A 15,736-nucleotide genomic window follows, 5' to 3' on the forward strand; every position below is an offset into this window, starting at 1 on the left:
CTAACTCTAGAAAAGTTGTAAAAGGAACGCACCTTATTTAACTCAGACATCTCCAACCTCCATGGGACCCACAACCAAAAAAGGATCTTAAGATATACCTATCAAAGATAGGTCTGATGAGGGACTTCCTTACCATCTCTACTCCTATCCAAGTACACATGACCCTCTAACTACACATACGCTAAAAGATCTGCTCCTTTCACTTCAAAAGGACATCTCTCGAGACACCGAGAATATCTCCAGTCAATTACAATCTAACCGATCGTTTGTCCACACGTTCGGCACACATCGAACAGAAAATGGAAGAATTTTCAGTTGCTCACAACAAATTAATCAATGCCCATAACAATTTGGAGGAAGAAGTAGCATGCCTTCGTGAAAAAAATCAGAGATCTGGAAGACAGATCAAGAAGGAATAATATTAAATTCCGAGGAATTCCGGAGGCAGTGCTGCCAACTGATCTCTCTCAATTCTTGCCCAAATTATTTCAAATCTTGCTTCCATCGCTACCAGCTCTGGCGTTCGACATCGATAGAACTCACAGAATCCCAAAGGCTAGGTCTGCTCCAGAAACCGCTCTAAGAGATGTTTAGCTCAGATTCATTTTTACTGCACCAAGGAAAGGCTTCTGTTTGAAGAAAGACATCGAGGAGCCCTTCCAGCTCTGTTTGACAATACGCAGATATTCCCACATTTATCCCCATCGACAGTTCAACTTTGCAGACAATCTTCTTGGCTATGTAGTGCCAAAGCCCGCTATAAATGGGGTTTTCTTACCAAACTCATCCTCTCTAGAAATGGAGGAATTAATGTCGCAGATTCAGTTGCAGATGGGATTTTCTTTTCTAAGAAATGGGACATACCAGTAAGTCATGAAGATCCTCCTTCTGTGGTCCTGTCCCCTGCACATATTATTCAGGAATAGTCTTCCACAGGAGAGAGGGGTAGCCTCTCATAAATGTTGGTTCTATTTTCATTGCCATGGGGCTTTCGTGCTTAATGTATGGCTGCTCTTCTACCTTTTTTACCTCTTCCTCCCCTAATTTCTTTTCTCCTCCTCCCCCTTCTCCTATTCACATCCCCCCCTTTTTTCTTTTTTCTCTTATTCTCCCTCCCTCCTCTTTCTCCTTTTTATAGATAGCATGCATTGTTTTATGCTCCTAATAGCACAGGTAAGATTAGTTGATGTTACATCTATTTTCTGAGAGAAAACAGTTACAAAATAGGAATTTAAAAATTCGACCTTCTCAATATCATTTTTAACCAATTTACCATTCTCTGATACGTTGCAGGTCAGGCTCAATCACCATGTTCCCTGATAACATAAATCCATCACGGGGGTTGGACTGCATATCAGTAGGGTCAATACCAAATATGTGTGTTACAAACATGTTACAGACATATTTGTCGCAAAAAAATGCTTTTTTTAACTTCAAACTCCTACACAACCTCCTAATATCAAGGTCCAGCTGAAACCAGTTTGTTTTAGGACCTGGACAGAATGACAGACCCCTCGACACACGTACTGAACTCAAATGTACTAGCCTACTGATATACCCTCGTATATTAAATACTGGGATTATTTCCAAAACCATCAGAGGCCAGTCAGTCAAAAACCATTTGTAACCCATACCTTATAGATACCTTACAAAAGAGAGTAAACCTTGGATGATACAAAACAATTGTAGCAAGAAAACTTTATTCAAATATGCAAATATCAGCCTCAGACAACATACTTAGCTTTCCCTGACCATGTCCAGGGTCATACTATCAAAAAAATTGACCATTAAATTATGCAGTGATCATCTTCTTATAAAGTTTTCCTTTATTGCACAGGGCAGGCCTCCGCCCCTGTGGACCATCCTCCATTCGACCTGCACAAAAGCACAAACAATAAATTAAAATCAAACATACACAATTTGCTTATCACATTGCTTAATACTCTATGTAGCACAAGGGATGCTATATAGGAACCCATATTAAAAGTATGGCACAGGGTTGTACTCCAAATTAAGCCCTTTAGGGTATAGGGTCTCCAATTCGAAGATCCATTTTAACTCCAACAGTTTTAACCTCCTCTCCCTGTCACCTCCCCTAATATCCGCTGGCACCTGATCTATTATCCCGTATCTTAATTGGCTCACAGAGTGCCCCGTATATACGAAATGTTTTGCGACCGGCACATCAGTTTTCTTGGTCCTAATAGTACTTTTCTGTTTAGTTATCTTAGTTTTTACCTCCGTAGTAGTCTCACCAGCGTACAATAATCCACATGAACAGCATATCATGTAGATCACATACGCCGACTGACATGTAAATCTCTGCTTGATGTGATAAGTAACTCCAGATCTGCGATGTGCAAACTTCTTGCATGATTTATGTAACTTAACCCTTTCCAATCCACTGTCTGACGTTTTCCTACATTCTGATTGAAGCTTGTACAGCTCCAATGTCAGAAGACGTCTGACAGGGTATTCTTACCGTCTATTGCAAGCCACTGTCGGAGCCTCTCCAGTGCATACACACTGGCTTTAGCCAGCAGATAGCACTGTTGTATAACAGCAAAAAAAGAAAGTCTTTTAGGAAACCCTGAATCCAAAATTGGATTGAAAAGGGTTAAACTCATAGCAGATTTAAAAAGGGGAGATCCTTTATAATAGTCATTACAAATGTTTGCCTAGTTGGATCTCTCCTCCATGCAGCATCCATAAGAAACAAATAGCATACACTTACTAATACTCATTATTAAAATGTATCACATCATTCATAATTCAAACCCTTGCTCTCCATTCTCTGTCATCTATATGGTTCTAATAGCATCTTATGATAGATGCCAAGAAAAACTTTGCACTGCTTGTTTATTGTTTCATTGATTTGTTTTATAATGTAACATTCAATCAGAATTATTTTAAAATAAAAAGGTTTAATATTAAAGATATCAATAAAATAAATAATGGGTTTCTATGACCCGAACTAAAGAAGTCTTCAATGTGTAAATCATTATGGTGCTCTGAGGACATCTAACCATTTTAAAGTAAAGCTCTCACCTCCTATTAACCCTTTCCAATCCACTGTCTGACATCTAAAGACATTCTGATTGAAGGCTGTACAGCTCCGATGTCGGAATACGTCCAGCAGGGTATTCTTACTGTATATTACTGGCCGCTCTGTTGTCAGAGGCCTCTCCAGCATGTCCCACACCGCAGTACTGGCTCTAGTCAGCAGATGGCGCCATTGTATAATGGCAGAAAGAGAAAGCCCCCTAGGAAATCCTGAATCCAAAATTGGATTGCGAAGGGTTAATATTAAAATATGGCGCATTTAGCATCTTTGCTTGAAATCTTCATTACACTTTTAATGTTTTCACTACATATTTGGGTGCTGCTGAAACAAAACTTTACCGTCTGGGAATCATCAAGTATGTTAGTTGCTTATTTATTATTCAGAATAACATGGTTGTATTCAGGGCCAGGTGGAGACTAAAAGGCAGCCCTGGTACCCAAACCCTACAAGCCCACACACAATATTGCCCCCACCCCTCCATATCAAATCCATATACATATACTTGCCCTGTTTCCCCCCAAATAAGACAGGGTCTTATATTAATTTTTGTTCCAAAAGATTTGCTTGGACACTATTTAAATTGACTTTTTTATTAACTGTAACTAGGACTTATTTTTGGAGTAGGGCTTATTGTTTAGGCATCTTCAAAAATCCTTAAAAATCATGCTGGGGCTCATTTTCGGGGAAACAGGGTGGTACGTTGAATTTTGCTTTACTTGGTCACACCGCTCCCTTAAATTTATAAACTACAGCATCATTCTAAAAAGGTAAGTAAAAATGGAACATGGAATTACCTAACCACAGAGTCAGGGTCAGGCTTTGCTTTCTCAATCAATTTATGCTACCATTATACAAGCACCAACAATACTGACAATAGTGGTCAGATACCAGTTCTACAGAGGAGGTCAGCACTGTAGCACAATGCAGACTATACAAGTATATGGCACTGCCAAAGAGGGCTGAGTACAGCTATCTCCAGCAATTCCTTGGAGTTTGAATTAATCTGTAGTGTGCATGCTGCTCCACTCAAACGGAGACTTGAGACCCTCATTTGCTTGATCGGTAAGGGTCCCTTCAGTCAGATCTCCACCAGTCAGACACTTATCACTTATCCTTCCAGTCCGCATACCAGACTCCTGAACATTTGGTTAAGTGGAGAGCCCTATATGAGTGGGGGCGCATCAAGAAGTCCTAGGAGAATCCTGGTTATTACTGGTTATGACTTTGCACAATTTCTGCCCAGAAGCCACGACAGGCAGCCTCAAGAACAGTTGACTAATTGACTATGGAACTTTGCCACGGATTATTCTCACTTCCACATTGGAGTATCACGGCCTTAGGGTATGTTCACATTACAGAATCCACATCATATTTTTTGCGTGGATTTCGGCTGTGGTTATTCATATGAATACCTATGGACTCGCACACAAATTTGGTCTTTTTCAATGGACAATTCTGCATATGGCATCCCTGACATAGATTCAGCATGGAATCTCCGTCAGGAAGTGACTTGTCACTGCTTTTGTTTTTTTTGCATGCAGATTTAAAATTCAGTGTAGAAGAAACGCTCGCCGTATGAAAGCAATGGGATGCGGATTTACCATGCATATGATACGTATTCCACACAGATCCCGTGTCAAAACCACAGAAAAAAATGCCATGTGAAGTGAACATACCCTTATATGTCAAATTATCGAATTGGCCATGTTATCACATACAGTATGATGCCCATAGGAGCTGCAGACCAGCTTAGCTATCTAGTAGGACCCATTGTCTGCAACACAGGTCCCTATTAAGAGATAGCCATCCAGACAGTGCTCCTCTAATTTTATCAGTCCTGTAATGAAATTGTTAGGATCAGCGGACGTAAATCCACTGATCCTGGTTTGGTTTATGGTCAAATCCAGAGGTGACACTTGAGGTACCCCAGTCTTCATTCTTTAACCCTACTAATCGGGATGTGTGCTTCAATGCGGAGTCCGCAGGTTGTTACTCTGGAAATAGTCCCAGTAATGTGGCAGCTGATGCTACTACAGCCCAAAGTGCAGTACCTGAGGATGTGAACAGGCACGTACTCAGACAACTTAGAATAGGTTCAGTATGGTCTAACCGGCCAAATGGCAGGACAGGCATCAGACAGAAGTGAAATCAGTATAATAAGCCGGAGTCAGGAGAAAAGATAGGATTGTAGTCAGAACAGCCAAAGTCAGGGAGCAGACAATCAGAACACAGTTGAATACCATCTTAAGCAGGATCAAAATACCACAAGTTAAAGGACCCTTCATAGGAGTAGGATGCCTGATATAGATAATGGTACCAGATGATTGGCAGAGAAGGAATTAGTACTGTGCGTACTAGCCCTTTAAGATCACAGCCATGGGCGCGCCCCATTTGGGCCGCCGTCAGGGGGCAAGCAGATGCCAGGTTGTTTGCTGAGGACAGGCACCAGACACGTGCTGTGGCGGCACTGATAAGGCTCTGTTAACTGTAGTAGTTTGGCTGAGGATCGGGGGAAATGCAACTTTTGGAGAGGTATCAAGGGTAGCTTCTCCCACAACTCCGTGGTGGCAGAGTTTCCTGCTTCAATGGGTAGTGTCCCTTTTGACTGCAGTATAGGTTCTCATTGTGTCTTCTTTGATGCACAGCAGGCAATGGTTGGATCGTTTCTAGCTCTATAGGTACCTCTTCAATAGATGGAGGATTTAGCTTTAAAGGGGTTGTCTCGCGGCAGCAAGTGGGTCTATACACTTCCGTATGGCCATATTAATGCACTTTGTAATGTACATCGTGCATTAAATATGAGCCATACAGAAGTTATTCACTTACCTGCTCAGTTGCTGGCGTCCCCGTCGCCATGGATCCGTCTAATTCTGATGTCTTCTGGCGTTTTTAGACGCGCTTGCGCAGAAGGGTCTCCTGGCTTCTGTTCGGTCCGGCACGAGCGGTGTTCTGGCTCCGCCCCTTCTACGCATCATCGCGTAGCTCCACCCCCGTCACGTGTGCCGATTCCAGCTAATCAGAAGGCTGGAATCGGCAATGGAACGCACAGAGCCCATGGTGCACCATGAGAGAAGACCCGCGGTGCACCATGGGAGAAAACAGCAGTGCATCCCTGGGAAAGGACCGGCGGCCATCTTAGGGAGAAGATTTTTTAAACTTCATATTTCGTCGGATCGGTGAGTAGCAAGCGGCTTAAAAACCGCTTTAAATTGTTATTTTATGCCAGGGGGGTGACAGGGGGAATGGGGTAAGGTAAAATTTAGATGTTTGCCGCGAGACAACCCCTTTAAGGGTCATGAAAAGTGGGAGCCAGTTGAGACCTTCTTTTATTCTGTAAAGATTCTCATTGTTATTCCCGGATGCATATGTCAATTATTGTAGATAATGCAACTAAGTCATCGAGAGTAGTGGGAAGTTCATGACCAGCCAACTCTGATAGATAGGCCCTCTCAGAACATAGCTACCAGTGCTAGCTCATTCTTTTCAATTTCAGAGGCCAGGGTGTAAAATTTTATTGCATATTGGCCCACGGTAATTGACTCTTAACGGAGTTGCAACAGAGAGGAAGCAGTTGATGATGCCTGAGCTTGTTCTTCAAATACTCTTTTAACCCCTTCCTGCTCGTATTGGAACGTCATGGGAGCCTGGTACTTCCCGCAATATGACGTACCGGTACGTCATCGGGATAGCGCGAGATCATGACTGACCTCGCGCTATCCCGCAGCGGGATCCGGCTGTCAGTCACAGCCAACGTCTCGCTGCAACAGTGGGGGGGCATCGGAGATGCGCCCCCCCCCCTGCTGTTAACCCCTTCCCTGCCGCGATCTAAGCAGATCGCGGCAGGGAAAGAGTTCACAGAGGGAGCGCTCTCCCTCTGTGTCTCCGTCTGGCTCTCGCGATTTTATCTCAAGAACCCGACCTGTCGCCATGGCAACAGGACATCAGACACTGGCGTCCTGTGTTGCCAATGCCTATGTCCGCTGTATAAGTGATAAGGCATGGCAGGGCAGTAGCTCTGCCATGCCTTATCACAGCGATCATAGGCACAGTGCTGCAAGTCCCTCAGAGGGACTCAAATTGTGTAAAAAAAGATTTTAAAAAATGTAAAAAAAAGAAAAATGTAAAAAAATGTTTATACTAGCATAAAAAAAGGTAAAAAAAATTAAAACCACACATATTGGGTATTGACGCATCCGTAACGACGTGTACAAAAAGTTGAACATGCATTTTATTTTGTACGGCAAAAAGCATTTAAAAAAACGCTAAAAAGCAGAGGCAAAATGCTAATTTTTAGCATTTTGCCTCCCAAAAAATGCAAAAAAAGTTATCAAAAAAGCCGTACATTCCCCAAAATAGTAAAAATAAAAACTACAGCTCGTCTCGCAAAAAATAAGCCTCACAGAGCTCCGTACATAAAAAAATAAAAAAGTTACAGGACTTTGAATGCAGCTATAGAGAAAAAAAAAAGATTTCCAAAAAAAAAAGGGGTTTTATTGCAAAAAAGTGTAAAAAACTAAAAAAATATACGAATTTTGGTATCGTTGTAACCGTACCGACCCGCAGAAAAAATTTAGTGTGTCATTTATGCTGCATGATTAATGCTGTAAAAAAAAAATCTATGGCAGAATTGATGCGTTTTCTCTCCCTGTTATCATAAAAAAAATAATAAAAGTTATACGGCCGCGTCGACGGAAAAATAAAAAAAGTTATCGCTTTTGAAAAATGGAGATGGAAAAATACCAAAAATCGCTTGGTCCTCAACGCCAAAATAGGCCGTGTCATTTAGGGGTTAAAGGCAGTTAGAAAGATCTGGACGTTATTGACAACTGAACCCCTCACTATCATAGGTTGCCCAGTTAAAGGCTTCTCCATTCAACACAGAGATTATAAACACTATCTTGGAGGAATCCATGGGGAACTTGGCCGCCAGCAGACAGGTGAATTGCAGCCGGCTGCTGCGGGATTAGGAGAGCGGAAATTTTCTGGGGTCCCCAACTTTATATCACAATTTTTGGGTCCACGTCTTAGACCTTTATTACAAAATGAGCAGTGTGAGCAGGTCCTGTCGTGGATGGCAGAAAGTGCATCCAGCAATGTCTCCAGCAACCTGTTTTCTACGCCGTCCGTCCACTGCTGCCACTCTGAATCCTCTTGCTGCTGCTCCTCCTTCCTCCCAGCCTCCTCACTCCATGAAAATGACACATTCTGATGAGCAGGCAGACTCCGCTGTCCTCAGCCCCATCCAGCAATGTCTCTCAGCGCAGCTTCCGGCTGTCGCTAGTGCAAGCATTGGAGTGCAAGCACAAATATGCCGCCACGCACCCGCACGCTCAAGCGTTAAACATGCACATTGCCAAATTGATCAGCCTGGAGATGCTGCAGTACAGGCTTGTGGAAACGGAGGCTTTCAAAAACATGATGGCGGCGGCAGTCCCACGCTACTCGGTCCCCAGTCGCCACTATTTTTCCCGGTGTGCCGTCCCAGCCCTACACCAGCACGTCTCCCGCAACATAAATCGTGCCCTCACCAACGCGGTTACTGAGAAGGTCCACTTAACCACGGACACGTGGACAAGTACTGGCGGGCAGGGCCACTATATCTCCCTGACGGCACATTGGGTGAATTTGGTGGAGGCTGGGACCGAGTCAGAGCCTGGGACCGCTCACGTCCTACCCACACCCAGAATTGCGGGTCCTTCCTTGGTTCTGGTATCTTCGGCGGTCTATGCCACCTCCTTTAAACCCTCCCCCTGCTCCTCCTCCAACAATGAAAACATTCTTGGCAAATGCTTTCATTTTGGTCCGTCTTGCGCCGGTCCAAGAATTTCACCTAAACCGGCACAATAGGAATGCCCCCGGTCGTCCCTCTTAATCCTGGCCACAGTTCCGAAAACCAACTAAATACAACCGGGGTCGTATTCGATTATTCCTAGCTGAAGCATTCAGCCGACCGGTAGAGCAATAGTGGCCTCCATCTTGTTGGTACTGATAATAATTACATATTTTAGTGTACAGCTGAGGTAGGAATAGATCCAACTATAGAACACAGCATCCCTGCAGGGCTGGGGACAGAGTAGCAGCAGGCACATATCCTTGGTGGATGCAGGCCAGCTGAGATCCACATACTCCCGGGCTGATTTTGGACTGATTGATGAGGCCTTTACTTGTGATCATCTTTGGTAATTCCTGACAAAGATGAGTGGTATAGCCAGAAACTTGCATTGCTAACACTTTGAAATGGTCAACAGAAAACATATGAATGAAGCCTGTCCATATTTCTGATTGAGATGAGGAGGAGTTCAGACTTTTAGTACCTAGAATATCCTTTTCATTGCTATCAAATGCCCCTCTTGTCTCAGAAAATACTAGATTTTCCACATAGCTGTTGTCGCTTCCACTTTTGCTCTGTGGCTTTACTTTTGTCCATTGTCTCTTATTCGTATCTGAAGGTTTGATTTTGCCAATGGAGGCAAAATTCAAGGTGGAGGCGCGGAACCGAGCCTGACCCTGGGCCCGCTAACGTGCTTCCCACACACACTATAGCGGGCCCTGGTAATGGTGTCTTGGCCTCGTAATGCCACCTCCTCCTCCCGCTTGGGGTCTGGGGATCAGCAATGCGCATCATGTATTTTCTCGTGTTACCACAGTTATCGGAAAAACTTTTTTGGGCCAAAGGAGAGAAGCGTAACTGCATTAACGTTACAGGGGTCTGCCTATACTTCAACTGCAGAAATGTTACAGGGGTCTGCCAATACTGCTGCTACACTAATGTTTCTGGGGTCTGCGTATACTTCTGCAACTAAAATGTTACTGGGGTCTGTCTATACTGTTACAACTGAAATGTTACTGGGCTCTGCCTATACTGCTGCAACTGAAATGTTACTGGGGTCTGTCTATACTGTTACCACTGAAATGTTACTATTACTAATACTGGGCTCTGCCTATACTGCTGCTACTGAAATGTTACTGGGCTCTGCCTATACTGCTGCTACGGAAATGTTACTGGGGTCTGTCTATACTGTAACTACAGAAATGTTACTGGGGTCTACCTAGACTTCTGCAACATAACTGTTAGTGGGGTCAGCTTATACCTTTGCCACAGGAATATTACAGGGGTCTGTGCATAGTATGGGTGCACTAAGTTTTCCCATTGCGGTGTTCTACGTATTTGGGCCCCCCAAAAAACCCAGCCTGACTAGGGCATGCAGTGTGGGCCGATGCCAACCTGTATTTTATGTCACGTTACCTCAGCTATCTGGGGCACTGCAATGGGATTTATTTATTTACCGTCCATGGCTTCCTGGGACTCACCCATGCTGTGGGTCCACACAGACTTCCCATAGCGGAGTTGTACCTGCCTGTGACTATGAAAAAAACCCAGCCTGACTAGGGCATGCAGTGTGGGCCGAAGCCAACCTGTATTGTATCTCACGTTACCTCAGCTATCCGGGGCACTGCATTGGGACAAACAAGAGGAGCGATACAGCGCTAATGAGACGTTCACAGCTCCGCTAGGCCTGCGATTGCTGAGGGTTTGTGCAGAGGCCTATGTCCTGAGTGCAGTGAAAGTCCGCTTCCTGCCTACGATTGCTGTAGCTATTGGCCGAGGACTATGTCCCGGGGTAACTGCAACTGCGCCAGGTTGGGGCTGTGCAACTTTTCCCTGGCTAATCCAGTCATTGGAGTGGGAAAAGAAAACGTAACTGATTTACTGAGCCCATCGCAGATGAACTAGCATCGAAGTCTGCTTCATGCCCGCGTTTGCTGAGGGTGTGGGCTGAGGCCTATGTCCCAGGGGAAGCGCAAGTACGCCAGGTTGGGGCTGTGGAGCTTTTTCCTGCTAATCCAGTCATTGCACCGGTGAAAGGAAAGCTAACTGATTTATTGAGCCCGTCGCAGATGAACTAGCACCGAAGTCCGCTTCATGCCTGCGATTGCTGACGCTGTGGGCCGAGGCCTATGTCGTCGGCGCGGTGCAAGTCTGCCATGTTTAGCCGCTCTGATTTATTTATTGTTCATGTCTTGGGTTGCCTAGGATCCACCTATGCTGTTGGTGCCCACTTAGTTCCCATTATGCGGTGTTTGACCTGTCTGGCACAAAGACACTGACTGACTTGGGTAGGGGGCAGAGTGCAGATGGCTTTCCCCTTGCGGTGTCGATTGAGCTATGCGACACCTAGACAGAATGAATACTGTGTGGGCACATGGATTCCCCATAGCTATGTAACTCATGCCCACGTTTGCAGCTCCTGACGAAGGTGGCACAGGATTGGAATGAAGATCGAACGTCAATTTCTCATCGATTCTCTGCAGCATTGTGGGCTATTGCCCCGCCCCTTTTAAAGAGGGTCGCTATCTGGCCCTGCCAACCCTCTGCAGTGTGTGCCTCCGGTTCCTCCTCTTGGCAGACGCACTTATAAATAGACATGAGGGTGGTGTGGCTATGCAGCCAGCATGTGGCATGAGGGCAGCTGAAGGCTGCGCAGGGACACTTTTGTGTGCGCTGCGGACGCAGGGTCGTGTGGGGGGGTTGGGCAGCATGTAACCCAGGAGAAGAGGCAGGGGTGTGTCCCGCAGGCAGTGATTGTGCTTGGTTGGAGGTAGTGTGGTGCTTAGCTAAGGTGTGCCTTGCTAATGAGGGTTTGTCCGAAGTAAAAATTGTTAGGGGGGGGCCCACTCTTGCCGCTATTGTGGCTTAACAGTGGGACCTGGAAACCTGAGATACAGCCCAGCATGTTGCCCCTCGCCTGCCCTATCCGTTTCTGTGTAGTTTCCATCACTTTCTTGGGTTTTCCCGATTTTCACCAATGAAAACCTTAGCGGACCACCGGTCATATACAAAAATGCTCGAGTCGCCCATTGACTTCAATGGGGTTCGTTACTCGAAACGAACTCTTGAGCATCGCGGAAAGTTCGACTCGAGCAACGAGCACCCGAGCATTACTAGCTCATCTCTAGTAGGCATCCTTTCCATAGACATATTATTTTCCAGCTCCCCAAACGTTAGCCAAAGCAATTTGTAGGACAGTTAATCTTCCTAGCCTTCAGTTTAGAGCGAATAAGTTTACTCAGTAACAATTCTGCTCCTTGACACTTAAACTTGTCCAGCATCATTGCTGGGACTATGCGATTTGGTTCACTAGGGCTCCTTCTTCTGATCTCTGGCCCACCTCCTTCTTCAGGCCTTTTTCTCTGGCGCTCCTCCCTCTTCAGGCCTTTTTCTCAGGCCCTCCCCCCTCTTTTTTGTTATATATTGATATTGGGGTTTTTTTCTCATACATGCTCTATTCCTAGAGTTCTCTATCTATTCTTTCTGTAATACAACCTTAAAAGTTGAAATGGTATGGATCTATAGATTAATGATAGCTCTGTGGTTTTGCCTGGTTGCTATGGCAACTTTTTAGTGCCATCATGTGACCTCAGTATTGCTGCTCAACTATACATTGTACCCATGTATATGCACATAGAGCTCTCTTTCATGTTATTGCGAGTAGTCGCGTGAATATTAGAATTCCGCGCATGCTCTATACACCACTAGCATCCTGCATGTCTCTATGGACAATTAACCAGAAGACTGGGACATATCGCGTGAGGACTAGAATCCCGCACACGCGCAGTACAGCGCTTAGACGCTATTGCTGTACTATGGATGCTGCCTGTATGACCGGGTAGGTACACATGCCGCTGCCATTCCCAGTTTAACAGCTCTGCCCGTTGGTAAGTGAACACACCATATAATCTCAGGTTTGTGTCTGTTACCTTCAGCTTGACAAATACCCCTGAGGGGTTGAAACGTCGTGTTTTTTCTGTGTTTTTGGAGTAATAAGGAATCATCGTTCAGGATGCAGTGATTTTGTAAAGGTTTGGCTCTGCTGCTCGATTAGTCTATCGCATGAAGTACACCCTGGATCCTAGGAGTCGGGTCCTTATCTGAGCTCTGCATGCCTTCTTTGCCTTGCACCATAGGTGCTATCTTGTAGATAAGTCTTGCAAAAGGAAAGACGCAAAATTGGAAAATTTAGACAGTATGCAATAAGCCTGGCTGTCTGGCAGTTGAGGCTTGAGGCTGCCTTGTGATGTCATAGAGGTTCTATTGTGACATGCCCAGCACGGAACAAGGACTACCATGGCTTGGCAGCTGATAGTGGCATGGATATCACACAGCTGAAAGAAGCAGTGCCAAACCGAAACACATGGAGGGAGCTCGCCTTTAGGGTCACTTTAGGTGAACGACTAAACGACTAAAAACAACAAGTTGGTTAGGGTAATTGTCTTTAGCTATTGACAGAATCTTGTTACCTTTATGATATTCACAGGTTTCAGCTTCCCAGTTTATATCTGGATAGTTAAAGTCCCCCCCAAAAATTACCTCATTGTGATTTGCCGCTTTATCCATTTGCTTCAGTAATAGATTTTCAGTGGCTTCTGTTATATTTGATGGCCTATAGAAAACCACTATGAGGATTTTATTATTTTTCCCTCCCTATTTTTATCCATAAACACTCCACATGTTCATGTCCCTCACATGCATCTTCCCGTAATGTGGGCTTTAAACAGGATTTTACCTAAAGACATACCCCTCCCCTTTTCCAGTTTTTACATTCCCAGTTACATCTTTCATCTAACCAGGTCTCAGTTATTCCCGCTATGTAGAATTATCCTCAGACATTATTATTTCCAGTTTGTCAACCTTCTAGCATAAGTCACCATACAGTTTAGAAGGTTTTTGTTATTTTTTTATATTAAGTGTAACCCTATTTACTATTCTGCCAGTTGTAACTGTGCTAACCCCTCCCACCACTCCACCCCCATTCTCATTACTTAGTCCCACCCAAGTCACTCTCTATACTGCGCACTCCATTAAAATGCAGTCTATGATATAGTGATATGGACCTTGAGGTAAATAACCTGGTTCTCTCCTGTATATAATTATATCTGTACAGTTGATATAAGTTATACATCTCCCTGTATATAGTCATATGGACCAATATATTGAGCATACTGATATGTCCTGGGTATCTTTTGAATTTAAATATACTAGATTGACCCGATGTTTGCTATATGTACAGCTTGTATAAGTAATAGATCTCCCTGTATATAGTCATATAGACTATGCTGGTTTAACCTGGGTATCTAATGTATATATTTATATATATAGCTGGTATAAGTTATACATCCTATATATGGTGGCATGGTCCATGTTGGCATAACCCGGGTATCTTATGTATATAATTGTATATGTACAGCTGGTAAAAGTTATGCATCTTGTATATAAGCTGCAGCAATGACATGCCCACTTACTGGCAATAACTTCTGCAGGCAAAGCCATAGAGCCAGAGTCTGTGCCCAGGTGCCATGGAGTACAGTAATAATACAGACTACCAGGCATTGTTCTGGGCACAGAGCTCTGCTCTTAATTCTTTGTGTAAACTCTATCAGCAAAGAGCTGGTGGAGATAAAGATAACTGCTCTAGAGCCAGCAGAAGAAGCAGTGGTGACGCCTCCCTGATTAGTCTCAGCCTGCGCATATATATATTCTTTTTAACAATTTTTTTTTTATGTGCGTCCACCACTGCCCTCACTTCAGGAAATGCCGGAGCTCCACCGATTAAATAGTTCTCCTGTATCTGTGGATGTGGGATAACTTCATCTGATGGTACAACCCCTCTAAGTGAATTTCATCTACTGTTATATGCTCTAGCAGTGCTATGAACACTTCAATGAAAACCAAACACACTCAATAATTTTTTTTTGTATAGAATTCTTTCTTATTTATCCGAATAGCAATAAGCAACATTGTAATTAAATATTACCGCCCCTTTAATAAATTACACAATGATCACAGTGACCCTCATGTCAGGCGCAGTGGAGACCACATAACTTGCTGCGGTCCTTCTGACCAGTCCACCAATGTCCTGAGATGAGAGCCGCAGGATCCAAAGATCCAGAGGAAGGCAAAAAAATCCCCCGGAGAGTTCTACCTCAGGGGGACCAAAAATTACTTCCTGACCCCAGATGTGGCGATCGGCTGTCACCCTGGATCTCATCTAACCTGCTGCCTCCTCCTGCCCTTGGGCCCTGCTCTCTCTTCAGGCCTTCTTCTGACCTCAGGTCCTCTTCTTCCCTCTTCGGGCCTTCTTCTGACCACAGACCCTCTTCTTCCCACTTCGGGCCTTCTTCTGATCTCAGGCCCTCTACTTCCCTCTTCAGGCCTACTTAGGCCCTCTTCAGGCATTATTTTGACCTCTGGCCCTCTTCTTCCCTCTTCAGGCCTACTCAGGCCCTCTTCTTACCTCTTCGGGCCTTCTTCTGACCTTAGGCCCTCTTCTTCTCTCTTCGGGCCTTCTTCTGACCTCAGGCCCTCTTCTTCCCTCTTCAGGCCTTCTTCTGACCTCAGGCCCTCTTCTTCCCTGTTCGCGCCTTCTTCTGACCTCAGGCCCTCTTCTTCCCTCTTCAGGCCTACTCAGGCCCTCTTCTTCCCTCTTCGGGCCTTCTTCTTACCTCAGGCCCTCTTCTTCCCTCTTCGGGCCTACTCAGGCCCTCTTCTTCCCACTTCGGGCCTTCTTCTTACCTCAGGTCCTCTTCTTCCCTCTTCGGGCCTACTCAGGCCCTCTTCTTCCCACTTCGGGTCTTCTTATGACCTTAGGCCCTCTACTTCCCTCTTCAGGCCTT

This window comes from Eleutherodactylus coqui, chromosome 13 (assembly GCF_035609145.1).
Source record: "Eleutherodactylus coqui strain aEleCoq1 chromosome 13, aEleCoq1.hap1, whole genome shotgun sequence".
Lineage (NCBI taxonomy): Eukaryota > Metazoa > Chordata > Amphibia > Anura > Eleutherodactylidae > Eleutherodactylus > Eleutherodactylus coqui.